Raw genomic sequence first — 10,353 nt, 5'->3', positions numbered from 1 at the left:
GTGAGTTGCACTGCATGAAGCATCACAGCCCCCTCCCCGCACTCACCCAAGTCCTTGGATGATGGGCTCTGTTATGTACTGAGTTGAATAGGATCCAAAATCCAGCAGTCTGATTGGTCCTAGAACAATAGGATCCAAAATCCAGCAGTCTGATTGGTCCTAGAACAATGCAGCAGTATGATTGGTCCGCAGGAGCCACCCAATCCAGCTCCAGGTGGAAGTGAATCCACAACCTGATTGGCCTACAGGAGAATCCCGGAATTAGCCAATCACGTGCAGCCCATTGTGTAAATAATGTATATAAAGCAGATTTTGTGGGGGAACTTCCATTCCTCCTCACCACTATGAGCTGAATAAAGAGCATTAAATCCACTCTCGACTCAGAGTATATTTCAGGCTCACCCGGGTTAAGCGACCAGTGTAGGTCCCTCCCTGCTGGGAGTCCACTGGGAGTGTCCGCTGAGTTTGGTACATCCAGTCCCTGTTGGCTGGAGGCCACTGCTGCTATGGCAGCTGGTCTTTGGCAAAAGAAGAGCCTGTTATATCAGAGAAAAGGCCTGTCTGGTCTCACTGGTCTTGCAGTGACTAACCAGATGCCCATGCAAAGTCCACAAGCAGGACCTAGGCGCAATAGCAACTGGTATTCAGAGACCAAGCGTGGCCTATCCCGTTTTGCTGCCTGAGGTGAAACAGGAAAGTGCTTCCCAGCATCCACACCCCTCACCATTTGCTGTCCCCGCAGAAGCCTTGCTAGCTGAGATCACACATGATTTTGCGGGCTCTTGTGAGATCTTGCCACCATACCACATCCTCCGACATTTCTCTGATGAAAATAGGAATGTCTCATTCCATAAAGATTATTTTACTATTTATACCCCACGCATCTTACTGGGTTGCCCCAGCGACACTGGGCAGCATCCAACATATATAATAAAACATTATACATTTTTAAAAAACCTTCCCCATACAGGATTGCCTTCAGATAGCTCAGGGCTCGGATAACTCCATGCCCTCCAACATTTCTCCAATGAAAATAGGGACATCCTAAGGAAAATTCTTAAGGAAATCAGCCCTGAGTGCTCACTGGAAGGACAGATTGTGAAGCTGAGGCTCCAATACTTTGGCCACCTCATGAGAAGAGAGGACTCCCTGGAAAAGACCCTGATGTTGGGAAAGATTGAGGGCACAAGGAGAAGGGGACGACAGAGTATGAGATGGATGGACAGTGTTCTCAAAGCTACCGGCATGAGTTTGACCAAACTGCGGGAGGCAGTGGAAGACAGGAGGGCCTGGTGTGCTCTGGTCCATGGGGTCACGAAGAGTCGGACATGACTAAACAACTAAACAACAACAACAAGGAAAAGCAGGACATTCCGGGATCTAATCAGAAGTCAGGATGGCTTCTCTAAATCAGGGATGTCCCTGGAAAATAGGGACACTTGGAGGGTCTGCCATAACTGCTTCTCCTCCATGACACTACCCCTTGGAATTTGCCACCCAAGGCAGCTGTCTCAGTCCGCCTCATGGGAACGGTACAGAGAACGCAGAAATTCTGGCTAGAAGCCTCAGATATCCTCATGCGCCATGAATTTCTTGTATGATCTTACTAGGGTATGGTCGCATAAATCTACCAAGCTGTTGGAGCTCCTAAACACCTGTTTATGAGTTGGGTTAGCTATATTTGTCATGGATGCTTTAGTTGAGATTCCTGCATTGCAAGGGGTTGGACTAGATCCTTCCAACTCTACAATTCTATTATTTAAAAAAAAATATTACCAGTGACCTTTATGCTATTGCAAATTTTTCCTAAATATTATCATTTTTAATTTTTTATCATCAGCAGCAGTTTTACACATCAAAAATCTGGTTTCTCTGTTGCAAAATCTGTCATCTCTCTTCGCTCCCCTCTGACATAATAGAAAACTTGTAGAGTATAATACTCGCAAAGGATTCAGACCTGAAGTCGGCTTCCTTTCCGCCTCACAACCCCCCCCCCTTCTACTGCTGCGAAATGGTTCCTTCCGCTGAACTGCCGCTTTCTCTCTGTCTGTGTCCTTGAAACCGGTTCGATCTAGTTCAGAGGCCCGGCCTGTCGGCTTTTGAATGGCCTTCGGGCGTTGGCATGGTAACCGTGGAAATTAGGTCAGTGGCTCAGACAGAGAACATGACTTCTTCGCCTTGCATGGCGATGGCATGAGTCAGACGAAATGAATCTGCCCCAAACGCAGAATCTTTTTCTCTCCCCCAGCCCCGCCCCACGTATTGTGCAGTAATTAATAAGTAATTAACGACCTGGTCAGGCAAAAATGATCAGAAAGCTTCTTCCCAGCGAGGAAATGCAGTGAACAATGAAACTGACCAATTACAGCTGGCAAACTCAACAGGAAGCCTCTGATTAACGGGGGGGGGGGCTCAATTTACAAAAGGAACACACTCAACAGGAAGTGGAACATGTTCAGCTTCCAAGGCAAATTTCACAAACCAAAACACCTACTTCCGTTTTTCAGCGTTCTTATTCTAAGTTGTTCATAAACTAAGCTCCAGTTACAGATAGATAGCCGTGTTGGTCTGCCATAGTCAAAACAAAAAAATTCTTTCCAGTACAGTAGCACCTCAAAGACCAACTAAGTTAGTTCTTGGTATGAGCTTTCGTGTGTATGCACACTTCTTCAGTGTATCTGAAGAAGTGTGCATGCACACGAAAGCTCATACCAAGAACTAACTTAGTTGGTCTTTAAGGTGCTACTGGAAATAAACTAAGCTGTTCTTTGTATTTTAATATTTTGTTGGAAGCCGCTCAGAGTGGCTGGGGAAACCAAGCCAGACGGGCGGGGTATAAACTATTAGTAGTAGTAGTAGTAGTAGTAAACCAAGGTACCACTGTATTTCAATTTCCCTGTCTCTTCCAACACACCCCATTTGTATGTTCTTTTTCCTCATTTAAAGTTAGTAATAACACGTTCTTGAGAGAGTTCTTCTTAAACCAGGTTCCAGTAAGATTTGTTATAAAAGGGATGTTGATTTTGTTGCAATTACTCCCTCAACATAATGCTTAACCTGAAAATACTGGAAGGCGTATCATTTGTGCAGGTTGATTTAATGGTAGATCTAGATACTGAGCAAGGTTTTAACTTAATGAGATTGATGGACCTGTGCAAAGGAGAAGAACTTCACAGCAGCCAAGGTTTGCCAGGCAGGGCAAATTTACCAAATTTGCCTCACAGTAACATTAAAGTATCAAGTATTTAACAAATTTGAGAATTTAAAGTAAGAATCTATCTGAAAAGATTAAGGAACACCAAGAGCATTTTTTTTGGAAAGCGTCTTTCAAACAGCCAAGAGAGCGACACAGAAAGGTGAATTAGCTTAAAAAGGAGTTAACAACAGTGCAAAATGTGAAAATGCTATTGTGACTAGAAAATTCTTAGCCATCAGGCAAAAACTACCTGCGATATTTCCAGGTGCTTCCAACCTTCTGGTGATTAGATCTGGTTTGGCTTGAGGGAAGGAACCTTCATCCCCATGGGAACTCCATTGTCTTGGCAACCAGCAAAGGGACTTTCAGTTGTCATGGCAACAAAGGAGCGCCAAGTCCTAGCAGCTGTCCCCACCCTTCAGTCTGGTAATAAAAGCTTTCAAAACCACCACAGGTGTTTCCTGGATGTGGAGGAAACTGGATGTGAAGGCAATCTGGGATGCTAGAGATCTTGATCTTGCAAATCATTTAACATAGGTATGTATGTTCACGTAGGAACCAGTTTCGTTTAGGACCAGTGTGCTGAAGGAAGCAAGACTGATGTACAGTTATGGTGATTTGTTTCCAGTTCAGGAAGGCAGAAAACAGTGAATGCGTAAAACCATTGTTTTGTCTGTCCTGTTTCCTGATAAGGCATGAATTAGGCTCCCCTGGTTACATTTGCTTCCCATCTCTCTTACACTCACAACCTCCTTTCAGCCATGGCATCTCTTTAAGTGTTGGTGTTGACCTTTAAAGCCCTAAACAGCCTTGGTCCAGTATACCTGAACGAGCATCTCCACCCCCATCGTTCTGCCCGTATACTGAGGTCCAGCGCCAATGGCCTTCTGGCAGTTCCCTCACTGCGAGAAGCGAAGTTACAGGGAACCAAGCCGAGGGCCTTCTCGGTAGTGGCACCCGCCCTGTGGAATGCCCTCCAAACAGATGTCAAGGAAATAAACAAGTATCTGACATTTAGGAAACATCTGAAGGCAGCCCTCTTTGGGGAAGTTTTTAATGTTTTAATGTATTTTTAATCTTTGTTGGAAGCTGCCCAGAGTGGCTGGGGAAACCATGTTGTGGGAAGGAAGGAAAATATCATTACTTCAACTTAGGTTATACTAACTCCTCACCAAGAAACAGTTACTCCCGGTAAAATAGTAAATGCCTCTGATCCAACTCCTGTGGTAATTTATTTCCCTTTTGTAATTACTCACAGTGTAATATTTATTTATTGCATTTTTTATTTATTATGTTAACCTTTTACAAAAACACTCCGCACCAACACCCTCTGTGTTCCCGGCCTGTTATGCGAGAATTGGTAGACTGTCCCTTTTCCTTAACCCTTCACAGGGGTAGGTGAGCCATGTCAGTTGCGGTTCTCTCCTTTTCTCAATTTTATAACCAGAAATTAAGTTTTCCACATTTCTGCTGAAATTTGTGTGTTGGGAAAAAAAACTCACCTCACATTTTAGTGTGAATTTGTCTTAATAAACACATTTTTTGTATGTAGTTTTGACAAATATGCCATACTTTTCTGTGTATAAGACTAGGTTTTTTTACTTTAAAATTATGCAAAAAACTATGGGTCATCTTATACACGGGGCAATCTCTTCCCCATTTTCTTAAATTAGAGTGCCTAAAAATAGGGGGCGTCTTATATATGGGGGCAACTTATACACAGAAAAATATTATTTTTTTGCAAAAATAGCTTACAAAAATTCATTTAAACAATTAAAAATGCAACCACCACCAATGTTACAGATATCAACAAATGGTATTGGGCAGTAGGATCAGTGCTATTCATCTGGGAAAGCCTGAGCAAACAATATAGTTTTTAGTAAAAGTCAGACGCCCCCAACAGTCTGTGCTTCCCCAGTCCTAGGTGGGAGAGCATTCCAGAGGGAATGTTACCACCAGGTGGCCTTACACAGCTCAGGCACCATCAGCAAGGCCTCCTCTGACAATCTCAGGGATCTGCCGAATGCATATAGAGAAAGGGTGGGGAATCTCACCCATGCAGGTGACCTTAGGGCACTTAGCAATGATGGGAGGAGCCAGATGCAGGAAGTGAGTGATGTCAGAGAAGCAAAAAGGAAGTACTTCAGTCCCACGATTGGAATGTAATAATGGAGGGATACAATCTATTTCAGAGAAACAGACCAGACAAGAAAGGAGGAGAAGTGGCGTTATGTGTATACCTGTGAAGAGATCCAAGATTTAGAACCTCAAAGCCAAAGTGAGAGCATTTGGGTCAAAATTAAGGGAGAGAAGAATAACAGTGACCTCATTGTGGGAGTTCACTATAGATCCCCAAGCCAAACGTAGGGCATAGATGATGCCTTCCTGGAACAGATGGCCAAGCATGCAAAAGGAAGGGAGATAGTAGTAATGGGGGACTTCAATTACCCGGATATTTGTTGGATGTCGAACTCAGCCAAGAGCATAAGATCAAACAGATTCCTCACTGGCCTTGCAGACAACTTCATTGTCCAGAAAGTGGGAGAAGCAACAAGAGGAACAGCCATTTTAGATCTGGTCCTAACCAATCTTGATGACCTGGTAGTGGGGTAGAAGTGGAAGGATCATTAGGCGCGAGTGATCATGCTCTTCTGAAGTTTACTATACAGCGGAAAGGAGCAGCCAAGCATACTAGGACTCAATTTCTTGACTTTAAGAAAGCCGACTTCATAAAACTTAGGGAAGTGCTGGGTGAGATCCCATGGACAGTAATACTAAAAGGAAAGGGAGTTCATGATGGCTGGGAGTTTGTTAAGAGGGAGATAGTAAAAGCACAACTTCAGGCAATACCAATGAGACGGAAACATGGAAGGTGCCTAAAGAAGCCAGGGTGGCTATCTAAAGAATTTTTAACTGAGTTAAGATTTAAAAAGGATGTGTACAAAAAATGGAAAAGGGGGGAAACCACCAAAGAGGAATTCAAACAAATAGCCAGCACGTATAGACACAAAGTCAGAAAAGCTAAAGCACAGAATGAACTCAGGCTTGCTAGAGAGGTTAAAAGCAACAAAAAAGGCTTTTATGGGTATGTTTGTAGCAAAAGGAAGAACAAAGAAACAGTGGGGTCACTCAGAGGAGAAGATGGTGAAATGCAAACAGGGGACACACAAAGGGCTGAACTCCTCAATGCCTTCTTTGCCTCAGTCTTCTCCGATAAAGAAAACAATGCCCGACCTGAAGAGTTTGGAGCAAATGATTCAGCCGAGGAAACACAGCCCAGAATAACTAAGGAAATAGTACAAGAATACTTGGCTAGTTTAGATGTATTCAAGTCTCCAGGGCCAGATGAACTGCATCCAAGAGTATTAAAAGAACTGGCAGATGTGATCTCAGAACCACTGGCAGTCATCTTTGAGAATTCCTGGAGAACAGGCGAAGTCCCGGCAGACTGGAGGAGGGCAAATGTTGTCCCTATTTTCAAAAAGGGGAAAAGAGAGGACCCAAATAATTACTGCCCAGTCAGTCTGACATCAATACCAGGGAAGATTCTGGAGCAGATCATTAAGCAAACAGTCTGTGAGCACCTAGAAAGGAATGCTGTGATCACCAATAGTCAGCATGGATTTCTGAAAAATAAGTCATGTCAGACTAACCTGATCTCGTTTTTTGACAGAATTACAACCCTGGTAGATGAAGCGAACGCACTGGATGTAGCCTACCTTGATTTCAGCAAGGCATTTGACAAGGTGCCCCATGATATTCTTGTAAAGAAGCTGGTAAAATGCGGTCTTGACTATGCTACCACTCAGTGGATTTGTAACTGGCTGACTGACCGAACCCAAAGGGTGCTCATCAATGGTTCCTCTTCATCCTGGAGAAGAGTGACTAGTGGGGTGCCACAGGGTTCTGTCTTAGGCCCGGTCTTATTCAACATCTTTATCAACGACTTGGATGATGGACTCAAGGGCATCCTGATCAAATTTACAGATGACACCAAACTGGGAGGGGTGGCTAACACCCCAGGGGACAGGATCACACTTCAAAACGACCTTGACAGATTAGAGAACTGGGCCAAAACAAACAAGATGAATTTTAACAGGGAGAAATATAAAGTATTGCACTTGGGCAAAAAAAATGAGAGGCACAAATACAAGATGGGTGACACCTGGCTTAAGAGCAGTACATGTGAAAAGGATCTAGGAGTCATGGTTGACCACAAACTTGACATGAGCCAACAGTGTGACGCGGCAGCTAAAAAGGCCAAAGCAATTCTGGGCTGCATCAATAGGAGTATAGCATCTAGATCAAGGGAAGTAATAGTGCCACTGTATTCTGCTCTGGTCAGACCTCACCTGGAGTACTGTGTCCAGTTCTGGGCACCATAGTTCAAGAAGGACACTGACAAACTGGAACGTGTCCAGAGGAGGGCAACCAAAATGGTCAAAGGCCTGGAAACGATGCCTTATGAGGAACGGCTAAGGGAGCTGGGCATGTTTAGCCTGGAGAAGAGGAGGTTAAGGAGTGATATGATAGCCATGTTCAAATATATAAAAGGATGTCACATAGAGGAGGGAGAAAGGTTGTTTTCTGCTGCTCCAGAGAAGCGGACACGGAGCAATGGATCCAAACTACAAAAAAGAAGATTCCACCTAAACATTAGGAAGAACTTCCTGACAGTAAGAACTGTTCAACAGTGGATATTGCTGCCAAGGAGTGTGGTGGAGTCTCCTTCTTTGGAGGTCTTTAAGCAGAGGCTTGACAACCATATGTCAGGAGTGCTCTGATGGTGTTTCCTATGATTCTATGATTCTATTGTATGATTCTATGATACCATTTTCACATGTATACTGTGAGCAGGCCCGGATTTAGGTTTAATGAGGCCCTAAGCTACTGAAGGTAATGGGTCCCTTTATATGTCCAGCTGTCCTTTGTCAGCAACAAATTGTCGCTGTATTTCGTGTTTAATGTATGCTATATTATTATTATTATTATTATTATTATTATTATTATTATTAATTTATTTATACCCCACCCATCTGGCTGGGTTTCCCCAGCCACTCTGGGCGGCTTCCAACAGAATATTAAAATACAATAGTCTATTAAACATTAAAAGCTTCCCTAAACAGGGCTGCCCTCAGATGTCTTCTAAAAGTCTAGTAGTTGTTTTGCTCTTTGACATCTGGTGGGAGGGTGTTCCACAGGGTGGGCGCCACCACCGAGAAGGCCCTCTGCCTGGTTCCCTGTAACTTGGTTTCTCGCAGGGAGGAAACCACCAGAAGGCCCTCAGGACTAGACATCAGTATCCAGGCAGAACGATGGGGGTGGAGATGCTCCTTCAGCTATACTGGACTCAGGCCGTTTAGGGCTTTGAAGGTCAGCAGCAACACTTTGAATTGTGCTCAGAAACATACTATATGGTAATTTATGGACCTAATAGGTATCTAAAGCCATTTGCTGTATGTAGTTTTTATTTTATTTGTTTTTCATCTTCAATTTTAGAAATGTGCATTCAGTTTTTTTCCCTTTAAATTTTTTGGGCCCCACCAAGAGAGTGGGGCCCTAAGCTATAGCTTGTTTAGCTTATATGTAAATCCGGCACTGACTTTAAGCTGCATTCCAGCAACATGAGAACCAGTGGTCCATTCACAAGCACAGCCCTTCATTCATGCAAGCAAGAAAGATCATTGCAGTTGAAGGATACAATTCCAGCCTGGCAAAAGTCACTAAGGGAGGGGTGGTGGAGGGTCAGTGAGGGGTCCAGGAGGGAGTGCAGCCTGGGGGCAGGAGGGCTTGAGGTTCCCCATCCCTGATATAGTAGGCGGCGATCGTTTAGGTAACCTGGTTCTAATTTTCCTAATTTCCCCCCCAGAAACTTTCCACCAGCTGCATGAGCCAGTGCCAAGGTGTGGAGGTTGCCCTCAGCCTCTGTGGTGGCCGCAATCCTTCTACAAAAAATAGTCGGTAACCAATTCCACACCTTGATAACCAAGGCTGCCTCCTCTCCTGTTGCATCATGGATTCTGCCTCTTTCCGGTCTGAACAATCATTACGTTCTGATCAGCTCCCATACAGAGGTGCACGTCCCAGGGAGCTGGCTCAGGTCCACCCAAAAGACGCAGCCAGGAGACTTGGGAAGAAGCCAGACAGAAGTAGCCAAGAACCACAGGGCCTGATGAGGCTCCGCCATCCCCTGAGAGCACTGGCCGAGTTAAGAGCAAATGTCCACTGTCAGTGTCTGAGGTCTTCTGCCCCCCCAGTCGAAACGTACTATACTCAACTCAACTGGCCACAAGGAGTGCTACAGAGGTGGGCAAAGGAGAAGGAGGACAGGGAGAGAAATCTTTGCCTGGATGACTGCCAAGACGCAGCCGTCAGGAGAAGCAACATATTGGACGAAGCCCCTGAGGAACATCCGTCGGGGTATGGGGAGTTGGAGGCTGAGGAAAGCGACTCCTGAAGTACCTAGCACTGAAATGAAACCCCGACGCAGGTGCTTGGACAAGAAACTATCGTGATAATATTGCTTGGTGTGGCAAGTGCATAGTAAAGAATTTTCTGGTTTCTGTATTGGCTTGTTCTAGTTTAGTCTTCCGGAATTTGGGTAGACCTGTGAAAGTGATTGTGTATAGTGGGGTCCCAACAGAGTGGTGCGCAACCAGATACTGGGCATACCAGGCTAATCTCAAGTTTGATTGGGTTCCTTTGCTCTAAACATGTTTACACTGCACAAAATCGGCTTGAAAGCAGGCCTGGTGACATCTCAGAATCCAGAAGAGGCTGAGCAGGATTTGGCGCCAGTGTTAGGCTTCAGGGCTCTGCGTGGCCCGTGCCTCATCCCTTTGTATAATCATAAAACAGCAGGGAAGGTCTCGGGAGTTGCTGGTGGGCAGGAGATGCAGCAGGTAACTGGGTGGAATCAGGATCTGCCAAAACACTCCTGCCATCTGAAGCCGCGTTCACACTCTTAAGCCAGGCCATTTTCAGATATCCTGTTGATTGAGCATTTTGTTCGCACAAAATGTGTGGGGAGGTTACAGGATCTTGGCTTTTTATTGAGCATTCACTCTGTTATAGAAAAAACCAGCTCTTTTTCCCTTATGGGGCATCCAAGAGCCAATATAGAGTCCTTAAGTGGGTTCCCTATTGGTAGGAGAAAA

The 10,353-nt window shown here is 44.7% G+C and overlaps 1 long non-coding RNA gene across 1 annotated transcript; it reads left to right on the top strand.

Annotated features, from left to right (window-relative positions):
• The first annotated feature begins 3,253 nt into the window (after positions 1 to 3,253).
• On the top strand, positions 3,254 to 9,763 carry LOC309355035. Its single transcript, XR_014162408.1, has 2 exons — positions 3,254 to 3,733; positions 9,066 to 9,763. It is a non-coding gene; the product is annotated as an uncharacterized lncRNA (long non-coding RNA).
• Positions 9,764 to 10,353: the final 590 nt, after the last annotated feature.

Source organism: Podarcis melisellensis (assembly GCF_964234715.1).
Source record: "Podarcis melisellensis genome assembly, chromosome: 13".
NCBI classification, from domain to species: Eukaryota; Metazoa; Chordata; class Lepidosauria; order Squamata; family Lacertidae; genus Podarcis; species Podarcis melisellensis.
This window is presented reverse-complemented; position numbering and strand designations above follow the sequence as displayed.